The 14450-nt window shown below is 31.5% G+C and overlaps 2 long non-coding RNA genes across 2 annotated transcripts; both read left to right on the top strand.

Moving 5' to 3' along the window:
• The first annotated feature begins 1708 nt into the window (after nucleotides 1-1708).
• On the top strand, nucleotides 1709-3986 carry LOC136271149 (uncharacterized). Its single transcript, XR_010708995.1, has 3 exons — nucleotides 1709-2077; nucleotides 2669-2754; nucleotides 3845-3986. It is a non-coding gene; the product is annotated as an uncharacterized lncRNA (long non-coding RNA).
• Nucleotides 3987-12229: 8243 nt separating this feature from the next.
• Nucleotides 12230-14450, top strand: LOC136271184 (uncharacterized). The gene is made up of 3 exons (XR_010709045.1): nucleotides 12230-12606; nucleotides 13201-13286; nucleotides 14375-14450. It is a non-coding gene; the product is annotated as an uncharacterized lncRNA (long non-coding RNA).

The following is a 14450-nucleotide window of genomic DNA, read 5'->3' as shown; positions in this document are numbered from 1 at the left end:
TGGGTAAAATAACTAAATGCACTACAGGCAGACATTTTGTTTGCATGATTTTAGTGTTTTTATTTTTAAAGTTACTTTGGATAAAACATTACATGGCAATGGCCTTCATATTCAAAATAAAAGTATATGTTGGAATATACTCTTATATAGAATTGATATGATTAATATTCATGATTTAATATTCAGTCTCCTTTCCCTGAAGAATTGTTTAAAATAATTCATCACCTTTTATAATAGAAGATACGTACATACCGAAGTTTATGGTGAAGGTTTAAGCAAGAGGCAAACAGAAAGCTTTATGTTCTTGGTTGATAAAAGAAATAGTTTACTTACACAATCATTCAGTAGAGGAATTGAAAATAAAAGTGTTCCCATGAACACAAACCACGAATCCTTGAGCAGACCCATGCTCTCTCTTCCAGGAATGCGAAAAGTTCTGTGCACGTTTGATAGGATTCGTTCTTTTTTTATGACGCATGCATATTTAGTAGACTTTTATCTGGCGCGCTATAATTTTCTCGAGATAGTGCTGGGTCATACAAGCCCTTTAAAACAGTTTTATCAAATCTAACCTACAAAAGCTAGAAAAGTCAAAATAAAGATGGCAACCTTACAACAAAACTTTATGATAAACGTGATAATTTCAATTTTTCTATAGTCATCTTTCCTTACTTATGTAGCAATATACCTTTATCACCTGCATATAGAGTTTTTGTCTGTTAGTTAATTCAATACGCAAGGGCATGCTTTTCATATGAACGGTCCGCAGAGGATGCTTACTCCTCCTAGGCACCTGATCCTACCTCTATCTTTTTGGAGGTCTGTGTTGCTCTGCTTTGAATTTGCATTTCGTTTTATGGATTTTTAAGATGGTTGACGGTTTGTTATTGTTATTGTTTTTTATGAACAGTTTCTAAGGCGAGGTAAGCAACTGACAAACAAGTTGATAAAACCGGACTATTAACAGTCTCATTTGAAGTCATCTTTTCGTAGGTTCTATGGTCGATCCAACGACCATTATATAAATAACTCGTATGCTCCATAAATGCATGTAGGTTTGATCATGACATCAGTTTAATTTTATAAGCAAGTAATCAATGTACTTGTACACATAAATTGATTTCAGTGAAATGTACAGATAAAAATATCATCGGTTTGTGTTTCATAGATTTAGCTTATAAAATAGTAAAAAACAGGCACATAAAGTAATATCAATTTAATTTTAAGCAGGCAATTGAAAGCGGGAATAAACATTTCTTTAATAAGAAAAGACCTTGGTCTAATAAATACAACCAAAATTGGCTTGGGTATATTCACTGGCTTTAACATACAACTATTTGAAGTTACCGCTTTTCCACAAAATCCAACTGAAAGTTACTTCCATTTGTTGACTCTTCTGTATTGAAGTACAAAAGAAGACGTCACAACAACATGGCAAAAGCAGACGTTGGAAAAACATAGATCAAATTGGATGGAGAAAGCATGTGATTTAAGTTTTAGTGTATTTAGAGTTAGTCTCTAATCAATTGGTGAATATGAAATGAAACATGCTCTATTTGGATTTAGCTTAATTACCGATCTGTGCTTTATTCAAACTTTTTGTAAACACGTGACTGTCTTTTACAAAATGATCAAGTGAAACGGACAGAGGTTTCCTCTACATAAGTTTCTGACTTAAGTAATCTGACATACGAATCAAGCACTCAACCAAGGAAGCTAATGAGCTACCAACCTGCAACACTTATATAGGAATGCAATACAATTAAACACCCCACCCTGGACAGATGGTGTCCAAGATGGAAAGAATCGCAGTGTGTACTCTTCTAGAGTGTCAACCCATGATGAGCATAGTTCTGAGGTACCCACAGCGATTACAGAAATCCATCATTGCCATGCGTTTTAAGTGAAAGTCAGATCTGGTGTCAGTGATGTGGTTTGATTAAATTAACCCCAAATCTCTGGAATATACAATGTATATGTTTAAAACCTCATGAACAAGCGAAAAAATAGGATCATAAAAAGGCAGTCTATGGAGATAAGATGCAGTCCATAGCAGTCCTTATTCCAATTGGTCAAGGTATGTATATTCACATCCGAATCAAATAATTTTCAGCCAATCTTATAGTCTGTTCAAGCTTCCACCGCTTGTTAATTTTCTCAATGAATACACCTCAGGTCTAAATGTACAGAGTAAATTTTAAGAATCAGGCATCAGATTCCCCGGCAAACAAAATTATCTCCCCCCCCCTCAAACACCCTCTCCAATTATTAACAGTATCACCCAGGTTCTTCATGTCATTCGCAAAGTGAAATTTCAGTGGTTATTATTTTTTTTAAATTGATAATTTTAGAAAATACAAATACTCCCCCCCCCTCCCTCCAAAAAAAAATGTTTTTCACCTTTTTGATTTATATTCTCTTTCGCATCATGTTATATTTCATACCTAAGTTGTTTTTGGGTTGGGTTTTTTTTTTGGATGATTTGAGCCATCTTAATTAAGCAAACAGTGATGGAAATACCATTTGGAACAGACTACTTAATTTAGATTATATAATATACATGTAAAGTTAACAGCATTAAAGTAAAGGTAAAGGTAATTTGAAAAATTTGTTTAAAATGATTCATTTTGTTATAAAATTGCTGTAAATATATTAAAAACAATTGTAGGATTATGTGTATGCTGCAGAAATAAATGAATTTGGCTCTTATCATCACAACAGAGTCTGTCAAAAGGGAGACATAGAACAGAAAATGTGAGTTGATGATTTTAAACAAAATTAATCAAAAAGTGATGTCACATGTAGATATTCAAATCAGCTGATAGTATATTATCTATCATGCAGGGATCAACTGTTACACTTGTCCAGTTTCTGTGTCCAGCTGATTTTTGTATTTGGACAAGTAAAAAAACAAAAACACTTGTCTGGTTTACAATTAGTTTTCTTGAACAATTATGATATGATGTCATGATAAAATGCCATGAAAAATTAAAAACTTTTTTTTTTCACTGTAATGGAACTGATCAAACTTTAAGTATAAAAAAAGAAATATGAAATTTCAGTGAGGGTTGAAAACCTATATCCAAACTATATAGTAGCTTAGTTACTGAAAAATATGTTCTAAATCTACTTGTCAGTGTCATATCACTAGAACACACCATCAGATTGAGTAGAATATTCTTCTCTTGAGTGATATTATATACAATAGTAAGATATCTTTTAAACCTTAATAATTTATTTTTAATATTTAAAAGATTTTTTTTATACTGACCCAGTACTGAGATACACTGTATTTGATAACAACAACAATAAGGATAATTTTTAATGAAGTATTTTGTGACAGTAAATAATGTGGAGACCAACTTTACCAATACTGTACCATACCATACCTCTTATCAATTTCTATCATTTATTTTATATGCCATTCATAATTTTTCATACTTATCAATGACAAATTACAATTTAGAATAGCATTAATACAAGTAATCCACCTGCGTCAAGAACAGGTTAATATTTTAGTTAATGGTGAGCCCTGTTATGCTATATGTAATTCAGTTGCAGCTATTAATTAGTGCATGCAACTATAGACTAATATGTATTTCAAGTAAAATAACATTAATCAATATAACTTGAGATAATAATTAAAAGCTATTTCCTCTTTTTCACTTTTGAAATTTTGTACATGTAAACATAAACACATCAGGATTTTCCTTCTTTTTTGAAAAAACAAAACAACATTCAGTCAAATTTGAACATGTCTGTTGTTTTATGCGAAATACATACATGTAAATGATATGATAAAATGATCCATACATGTAATATTTTACTTTTTTCAACATTGCAGAGTGTTGAGGAAAATGATCAGAACAGTCCAGTAAATACCCAGACCAGCAAGACAGTCAGACATACAATGCTAGATGAACAAATAATAAACAAACTGAACTTGCTAAAATATTGAGCAATTCAACATTAATTTTTTGTCACTGTGTTGTGTATTTTTATATTATTTTCATGATTTGGAATATATTTTGAATATTAATTTGAAGAATTATTTATTAGTTTTTTAGTAAGTGCTTTATTTCTGGAGTTGCATTGAAAAGATATATCATTTTCCGCTTGTGCTGATACTTGGAGTTATCTGCCCTTTATCATACACAAAAATCAATTTAAGCCTTCCTAAAGTGGTAAAATCATAAACATTGTTATCTATTCAAGCAGTTAACCTATTTCATTAATGGAAAATATCTAAAAACAGAATTTCATGCTATTATTATTTGTTAAGACTCATTTAATAAGGTTTTCATGCTTGGAGTTATCTGCCCTTTGCAAAAAATATATAGAAACAATTCTTATAAAGCCAAATTAAATTATCCTGACACATTGAATTAAAAATATTTTGAAATATTTAATCAGTTTCTCATTTATTTAAGCAGAAAAAATTATTAGGCAGGGCAGGGAAAAATAGAAAAATAGAAAAATATGTGAAAAAAAATTTAGAAACCTATAGTTCAACACTTATATCTTTCGTTGATATTTTTAAAAACAAATTGATATTATCTTGCACTTTTTCATTTCATATACTTCCAAAACAACTCTGTGAAATCATTTCGGCCAGTCATCGTTGAAGCTATTTTCATTTGATGAATTTAAAAGGGATCGATAAATTTAAGTAAAAGATAAAAATTAAAGACGGTTCGGAATTTCTCAAAAGTAAAATATATAACGACAACATCGCTCGACATCTAATCAGAGCTAAAAATACAGCGAATAAACGAGTAAGTTTTGCAGAATAAAGTTGGCGTCTAGAAGAAAAAAAAGATGAACAAAGATTTTTCCGAATAATAATTAGGTTTGATGAAACTCGGAGACCATAAAAACTAAACAGTGTTATTGTATATTAAAGATAAAACAGAAGTTTATTTTCGTAGTAGTAAAATTCTTTGATAATTTGACCATCAACATAAGCAAAAATATGATATTTTAGTTTTTAAGCTGTAATCGTTAGTGATAAATACCACAGGTATGATAATAACGGACCGAAATGTTATCCATTATATACTTAGTAAGTTTTGATAAATTTGATATTCTTGATATAAATTTACGAACTATATCATCCGAACCAAATCACCTCAAATTGTTATTTGTAAACTGTAATTCAATTTTTAATGGATTTGATTTTTTTTGTTAAGTTGTGTTATTTAAGATTAATGTACAAAAAACAAACATAAATTATTTTCAATCAATATTAATATTTTGTAAAGCACCTTTGAAACCTATCAGGAAAAAATTCAAGTTCGTACTTGTGTGTACAAAGTATTTTTAACAATTAGATACCTCAAACCTTATGAAACTTGAATTGTTCAGTAGTTGAGCACTAGGCATATTTAAAGATAAGAAAAACACTGCAAACCATGCCAAAAAATATTGATTTTAATAGTTGAGGGTTCTATGCCACCAACACGATTGATTTTTTCTTTGTCTTTGTATTGGGTAAAATAACTAAATGCACTACAGGCAGACATTTTGTTTGCATGATTTTAGTGTTTTTATTTTTAAAGTTACTTTGGATAAAACATTACATGGCAATGGCCTTCATATTCAAAAAAAAAGTATATGTTGGAATATACTCTTATATAGAATTGATATGATTAATATTCATGATTTAATATTCAGTCTCCTTTCCCTGAAGAATTGTTTAAAATAATTCATCACCTTTTATAATAGAAGATACGTACATACCGAAGTTTATGGTGAAGGTTTAAGCAAGAGGAAAACAGAGAGCTTTATGTTCTTGGTTGATAAAAGAAATAGTTTACTTACACAATCATTCAGTAGAGGAATTGAAAATAAAAGTGTTCCCATGAACACAAACCACGAATCCTTGAGCAGACCCATGCTCTCTCTTCCAGGAATGCGAAAAGTTCTGTGCACGTTTGATAGGATTCGTTCTTTTTTTATGACGCATGCATATTTAGTAGACTTTTATCTGGCGCGCTCGAGATAGTGCTGGGTCATACAAGCCCTTTAAAACAGTTTTATCAAATCTAACCTACAAAAGCTAGAAAAGTCAAAATAAAGATGGCAACCTTACAACAAAACTTTATGATAAACGTGATAATTTCAATTTTTCTATAGTCATCTTTCCTTACTTATGTAGCAATATACCTTTATCACCTGCATATAGAGTTTTTGTCTGTTAGTTAATTCAATACGCAAGGGCATGCTTTTCATATGAACGGTCCGCAGAGGATGCTTACTCCTCCTAGGCACCTGATCCTACCTCTATCTTTTTGGAGGTCTGTGTTGCTCTGCTTTGAATTTGCATTTCGTTTTATGGATTTTTAAGATGGTTGACGGTTTGTTATTGTTATTGTTTTTTATGAACAGTTTCTAAGGCGAGGTAAGCAACTGACAAACAAGTTGATAAAACCGGACTATTAACAGTCTCATTTGAAGTCATCTTTTCGTAAGTTCTATGGTCGAACCAACGACCTTGTCAGCAAATGAAATCTTCCACTAGGTCGCATGCTGACTGACTTTTTTCGTACTAATTGTTAGATCATAATTAATCACCGAATTGTCTACGGACTTTTCCGGTTTTTTCCCGATTACGACAGGGAGCTTAAGGTGCGTGCGACCGGTCAGTTGAGGATGCTTACTCCTCCTAGGTACCTGATACTACCTCTATCTTTTTAAAATTCCGTGTTGCTCTGCTTTTAATTTGCATTTTGTTTTAAGGATTTTCGAGATGGTTGACGGTTTGTTTTTATCATTTTTTTTCATCACATATTGATCATTGCAGTTTTCAAGAAGATCTTACACAACTGTTTCGGTATGGGATATATTCCTACATCAAACTTTGAACCCCTTGTGAGACCCAAGAATTCTCAAGGGGCTAAAGTCTAATTATTTTTAAAGAAACAACAATACGCCAAAAGTCTTGTATAACATGTGGTGATATCAAACAGTGTTCAAAATCAAAAGTCGACAGGAAAAATACAAAACAAGAGTACAGCGAACACGGACCTCATAAAAAAATAGAGCGAAATAAGGATCGGTCACGCTCGCCTTGTGCTCTTTGCCGTAATCGGAAAAACAGAAAAATCCCTAGACAATTAGGTGAATAATTATGGTCTAACAATAAGTATGAAAAACGTCAGTCAGCAACCGACCCAGGAGAAGGTTGTGTTTGCTGACAATGTCGTTTTACTGACTATAGAACCTACGAAAAGGTGACTTCATTCAAGGCTGTTGGTATTTTTGTTTTATCAACATGTTTTTTTTTTCAGTAGCTTGCCTCGCCTTAGAAAACCTTCATACGTAGAACATGCCCTTGCGTACCAATGTAACTGAGAGAAAAAAACACCATATGCAGGTGATTAAGTAATGTTGCTACATAAGTAATGAAAGTTGACTTTATAAAAATTGAAGTCATCACGTTTATCATAAAGTTTAGTTGTTAGGTTACCATCAAAGTCCATTTCCAATAAAATATCCAAATATGATACATATGAAGCAGCCTCTGTGGTATGTTTTATTTCACGTTAACTGGGATACAATAAGTCGACGTAATTATAGAAGTAGCAATTGCTAATTAATAACACGTCGTAGATATACCTGAATGTTGCGTTGAAGGCCACAGCGAGTGTTCATTTTATTCATGCACAAGTTTTTAAAAAAATAATTCTGCTTCATATTAATACACAGATAGGCCTGCTAACAATGGGTTGCAATTTGTAACCATGGGAATTCAAACAGATTGTTAGAAGACCTGATTTCCAAAAAACAACATAGATGTTGTCTATTAGAAACTCAAGCATCTTTTTTATATCCACTTCAGTGTACTTTTGTGCACAATCCGAATGGTTTTTGACAAAACAGTTTTGTAAATGACATATGAAAAAGTTAAAAAAAAAAAAAATACGTGATCCATGTGTATTAAAAAAACCAGCTATCAATGACGTCAATAAGCCTGGACTTTAGTTTATCGTAGGAGATGGTTGTATAAACTGTAACGAAAGTCGTAAGTTTTGATGTTATTGAATTTGGTAAAATTTTGGGATTTTAAATTTTGAAAAAGTTCCTTGAAATGAGAGTAGCAATGCACCAGATGATGACATTAGAGATTTGTTAATACAAGATTGATCAGAGCAGAAAAGTGATGGGTTTGAGTAACTGGCTGTTTTAATCGCTGAAATAATGAAATATTATGTTGTACCAATTTATGATAGTTTGTTTCCTTTCTATAAGACTCTTAAACAAAATTATAAAATTTGGCTTGCTCTCGGCAAGTTTGATTACCATCACGATAAAATAAACGGCATTTTTGTCATAATCAGCATATTTTCCCAGACACAGCACACATTAGTTATTCAAAAGCTCAATGGTGGACTTAATTACTAATGTTTCTCATGCGTTTTCAACTACTAAGAAACTTAAGGAAAAAGTTATGGAACTTGGCTTTCCGATATTTTGAATCGTCATTTTGACCTAGTTAATGATATTTAAAGGGAAAACCAGCATGAATTTACATAATCAGCACACTTTAAGAATAAAACAATACCATGCTGGACCATGATTAAAAAAAAACCCATTGAGGTCCAAATAATAAGTATTTGTCGTTAAACAAAACTTTTCGACTTAATCAGACCAGAATATGTTCTTTGATTTTTTTTAAAGAAATTGTTTAATCAAACCATGCCCTGTGTTCGTTTAGCAGTCTATTGGTTTTCATGTCAGTAATACACATTTGCTTTAGTGGACGAAATACACATGAAGCGAGGCGAGAGCCGAGTCTTCTGGAAAGCCGTGTATTGTGAGAAAACTGATAAGGTTCAATTCAATTTGAGCCTGTTTCCTTTGCGGTTTCATATCTTTATCATTTAGACCCCACCCCTCAGATAATCTTACCAGAGGTAAACAGACCTGAAAAAAACTTTCAGACGCTTTTAATTATGACACAAGATTTCTACGCTATCGTAAAATAGTGGGGCATTTCAACATGTGTACTCCCAGACTTACAAGCACAGACACTGTCCTCTAGGCGACAGTGTATATACAGCTAGCAACTATGTTATTGATCAATTATCTAGCTGAGTCTAAATTTAAGTTAAAAATGTTACACTTTATGAAATGCAAAGGTATTATTCAATTACTTCATTTAAAAAAAATACTTTTAGTTACCTTAACGCGGCATATATGCGCCAACACGGTAAATTGGCAAACAACAGCTAAAATGGTGTCTGAAACACTGAGTATATTCAATAGAAATATCAATTCAGTACTAGGAATGGGATTAAAGTTTTATTTTAAATTCTTAAAAACATATACTAGATACACATTTATTTGAAATTTGTCTTCCTTTACAAGTTTTTGACAGCAAACTTGTGAAGAATTTATCTTCCTAAATAGGGGCCATTCCTCTTTTCCTATTTTTACCAAATGAAATGTCTTGTTAAGATTTACAACTTTTTAAATAAGTTCAAATTATTAGGCAGGGCAGGGAAGGGGTTAAAATAGAAAAAATACGTGAAAATTTAAAAACCTATAGTTCAACACTTATATCTTTCGTTGATATTTTTAAAAACAAATTGATATTATCTTGCACTTTTTCATTTCATATACTTCCAAAACAACTCTGTGAAATCGTTTCGGCCAGTCATCGTTGAAGCTATTTTCATTTGATAAATTGAAAAGGGATCGATAAATTTAAGTTAAAGATAAAAATTAAAGACGGTTCGGAATTTCTCAAAAGTAAAATATATAACGACAACATCGCTCGACATCTAATCAGACCTAAAAATACGGCGAATAAACGAGTAAGTTTTGAAAAATAAAGTTGGCGTCTAGAAGAAAGAAAAGATGAACAAAGATTTTTCCGAATAATAATTAGGTTTGATGAAACTCGGAGACCATAAAAACTAAACAGTGTTATTGTATATTAAAGATAAAACAGAAGTTTATTTTCGTAGTAGTAAAATTCTTTGATAATTTGACCATCAACATAAGCAAAAATATGATATTTTAGTTTTTAAGCTGATTTCGTTAGTGATAAATACCACAGGTATGATAATAACGGACCGAAATGTCATCCATTATACACTTAGTTAGTTTTGATAAATTTGATATTCTTGATATAAATTTACGAACTATATCATCCGAACCAAATCACCTCAAATTGTTATTTGTAAACTGTAATTCAATTTTTAATGGATTTGATTTTTTTGTTAAGTTGTGTTATTTAAGATTAATGTACAAAAAACAAACATAAATTATTTTCAATCAATATTAATATTTTGTAAAGCACCTTTGAAACCTATCAGGAAAAAATTCAAGTCCGTACTTGTGTGTACAAAGTATTTTTAACATTTATATAGCTCAAACCTTAAGAAACTTGAATTGTTCAGTAGTTGAGCACTAGGCATATTTAAAGATAAGAAAAACACTGCAAACCATGCCAAAAAATATTGATTTTAATAGTTGAGGGTTCTATGCCACCAACACGATTGATTTTTTCTTTGTCTTTGTATTGGGTAAAATAACTAAATGCACTACAGGCAGACATTTTGTTTGCATGATTTTAGTGTTTTTATTTTTAAAGTTACTTTGGATAAAACATTACATGGCAATGGCCTTCATATTCAAAATAAAAGTATATGTTGGAATATACTCTTATATAGAATTGATATGATTAATATTCATGATTTAATATTCAGTCTCCTTTCCCTGAAGAATTGTTTAAAATAATTCATCACCTTTTATAATAGAAGATACGTACATACCGAAGTTTATGGTGAAGGTTTAAGCAAGAGGCAAACAGAAAGCTTTATGTTCTTGGTTGATAAAAGAAATAGTTTACTTACACAATCATTCAGTAGAGGAATTGAAAATAAAAGTGTTCCCATGAACACAAACCACGAATCCTTGAGCAGACCCATGCTCTCTCTTCCAGGAATGCGAAAAGTTCTGTGCACGTTTGATAGGATTCGTTCTTTTTTTATGACGCATGCATATTTAGTAGACTTTTATCTGGCGCGCTATAATTTTCTCGAGATAGTGCTGGGTCATACAAGCCCTTTAAAACAGTTTTATCAAATCTAACCTACAAAAGCTAGAAAAGTCAAAATAAAGATGGCAACCTTACAACAAAACTTTATGATAAACGTGATAATTTCAATTTTTCTATAGTCATCTTTCCTTACTTATGTAGCAATATACCTTTATCACCTGCATATAGAGTTTTTGTCTGTTAGTTAATTCAATACGCAAGGGCATGCTTTTCATATGAACGGTCCGCAGAGGATGCTTACTCCTCCTAGGCACCTGATCCTACCTCTATCTTTTTGGAGGTCTGTGTTGCTCTGCTTTGAATTTGCATTTCGTTTTATGGATTTTTAAGATGGTTGACGGTTTGTTATTGTTATTGTTTTTTATGAACAGTTTCTAAGGCGAGGTAAGCAACTGACAAACAAGTTGATAAAACCGGACTATTAACAGTCTCATTTGAAGTCATCTTTTCGTAGGTTCTATGGTCGATCCAACGACCATTATATAAATAACTCGTATGCTCCATAAATGCATGTAGGTTTGATCATGACATCAGTTTAATTTTATAAGCAAGTAATCAATGTACTTGTACACATAAATTGATTTCAGTGAAATGTACAGATAAAAATATCATCGGTTTGTGTTTCATAGATTTAGCTTATAAAATAGTAAAAAACAGGCACATAAAGTAATATCAATTTAATTTTAAGCAGGCAATTGAAAGCGGGAATAAACATTTCTTTAATAAGAAAAGACCTTGGTCTAATAAATACAACCAAAATTGGCTTGGGTATATTCACTGGCTTTAACATACAACTATTTGAAGTTACCGCTTTTCCACAAAATCCAACTGAAAGTTACTTCCATTTGTTGACTCTTCTGTATTGAAGTACAAAAGAAGACGTCACAACAACATGGCAAAAGCAGACGTTGGAAAAACATAGATCAAATTGGATGGAGAAAGCATGTGATTTAAGTTTTAGTGTATTTAGAGTTAGTCTCTAATCAATTGGTGAATATGAAATGAAACATGCTCTATTTGGATTTAGCTTAATTACCGATCTGTGCTTTATTCAAACTTTTTGTAAACACGTGACTGTCTTTTACAAAATGATCAAGTGAAACGGACAGAGGTTTCCTCTACATAAGTTTCTGACTTAAGTAATCTGACATACGAATCAAGCACTCAACCAAGGAAGCTAATGAGCTACCAACCTGCAACACTTATATAGGAATGCAATACAATTAAACACCCCACCCTGGACAGATGGTGTCCAAGATGGAAAGAATCGCAGTGTGTACTCTTCTAGAGTGTCAACCCATGATGAGCATAGTTCTGAGGTACCCACAGCGATTACAGAAATCCATCATTGCCATGCGTTTTAAGTGAAAGTCAGATCTGGTGTCAGTGATGTGGTTTGATTAAATTAACCCCAAATCTCTGGAATATACAATGTATATGTTTAAAACCTCATGAACAAGCGAAAAAATAGGATCATAAAAAGGCAGTCTATGGAGATAAGATGCAGTCCATAGCAGTCCTTATTCCAATTGGTCAAGGTATGTATATTCACATCCGAATCAAATAATTTTCAGCCAATCTTATAGTCTGTTCAAGCTTCCACCGCTTGTTAATTTTCTCAATGAATACACCTCAGGTCTAAATGTACAGAGTAAATTTTAAGAATCAGGCATCAGATTCCCCGGCAAACAAAATTATCTCCCCCCCCCCCTCAAACACCCTCTCCAATTATTAACAGTATCACCCAGGTTCTTCATGTCATTCGCAAAGTGAAATTTCAGTGGTTATTATTTTTTTTAAATTGATAATTTTAGAAAATACAAATACTCCCCCCCCCCTCCCTCCAAAAAAAAATGTTTTTCACCTTTTTGATTTATATTCTCTTTCGCATCATGTTATATTTCATACCTAAGTTGTTTTTGGGTTGGGTTTTTTTTTTGGATGATTTGAGCCATCTTAATTAAGCAAACAGTGATGGAAATACCATTTGGAACAGACTACTTAATTTAGATTATATAATATACATGTAAAGTTAACAGCATTAAAGTAAAGGTAAAGGTAATTTGAAAAATTTGTTTAAAATGATTCATTTTGTTATAAAATTGCTGTAAATATATTAAAAACAATTGTAGGATTATGTGTATGCTGCAGAAATAAATGAATTTGGCTCTTATCATCACAACAGAGTCTGTCAAAAGGGAGACATAGAACAGAAAATGTGAGTTGATGATTTTAAACAAAATTAATCAAAAAGTGATGTCACATGTAGATATTCAAATCAGCTGATAGTATATTATCTATCATGCAGGGATCAACTGTTACACTTGTCCAGTTTCTGTGTCCAGCTGATTTTTGTATTTGGACAAGTAAAAAAACAAAAACACTTGTCTGGTTTACAATTAGTTTTCTTGAACAATTATGATATGATGTCATGATAAAATGCCATGAAAAATTAAAAACTTTTTTTTTCACTGTAATGGAACTGATCAAACTTTAAGTATAAAAAAAGAAATATGAAATTTCAGTGAGGGTTGAAAACCTATATCCAAACTATATAGTAGCTTAGTTACTGAAAAATATGTTCTAAATCTACTTGTCAGTGTCATATCACTAGAACACACCATCAGATTGAGTAGAATATTCTTCTCTTGAGTGATATTATATACAATAGTAAGATATCTTTTAAACCTTAATAATTTATTTTTAATATTTAAAAGATTTTTTTATACTGACCCAGTACTGAGATACACTGTATTTGATAACAACAACAATAAGGATAATTTTTAATGAAGTATTTTGTGACAGTAAATAATGTGGAGACCAACTTTACCAATACTGTACCATACCATACCTCTTATCAATTTCTATCATTTATTTTATATGCCATTCATAATTTTTCATACTTATCAATGACAAATTACAATTTAGAATAGCATTAATACAAGTAATCCACCTGCGTCAAGAACAGGTTAATATTTTAGTTAATGGTGAGCCCTGTTATGCTATATGTAATTCAGTTGCAGCTATTAATTAGTGCATGCAACTATAGACTAATATGTATTCCAAGTAAAATAACATTAATCAATATAACTTGAGATAATAATTAAAAGCTATTTCCTCTTTTTCACTTTTGAAATTTTGTACATGTAAACATAAACACATCAGGATTTTCCTTCTTTTTTGAAAAAACAAAACAACATTCAGTCAAATTTGAACATGTCTGTTGTTTTATGCGAAATACATACATGTAAATGATATGATTAAATGATCCATACATGTAATATTTTACTTTTTTCAACATTGCAGAGTGTTGAGGAAAATGATCAGAACAGTCCAGTAAATACCCAGACCAGCAAGACAGTCAGACATACAATGCTAGATG

This window comes from Magallana gigas, chromosome 9 (assembly GCF_963853765.1).
Source record: "Magallana gigas chromosome 9, xbMagGiga1.1, whole genome shotgun sequence".
Taxonomy (NCBI): Eukaryota; Metazoa; Mollusca; class Bivalvia; order Ostreida; family Ostreidae; genus Magallana; species Magallana gigas.
Note: the sequence above shows the minus strand (reverse complement) of the source record. Positions and strands in the feature narration are given on the sequence as shown.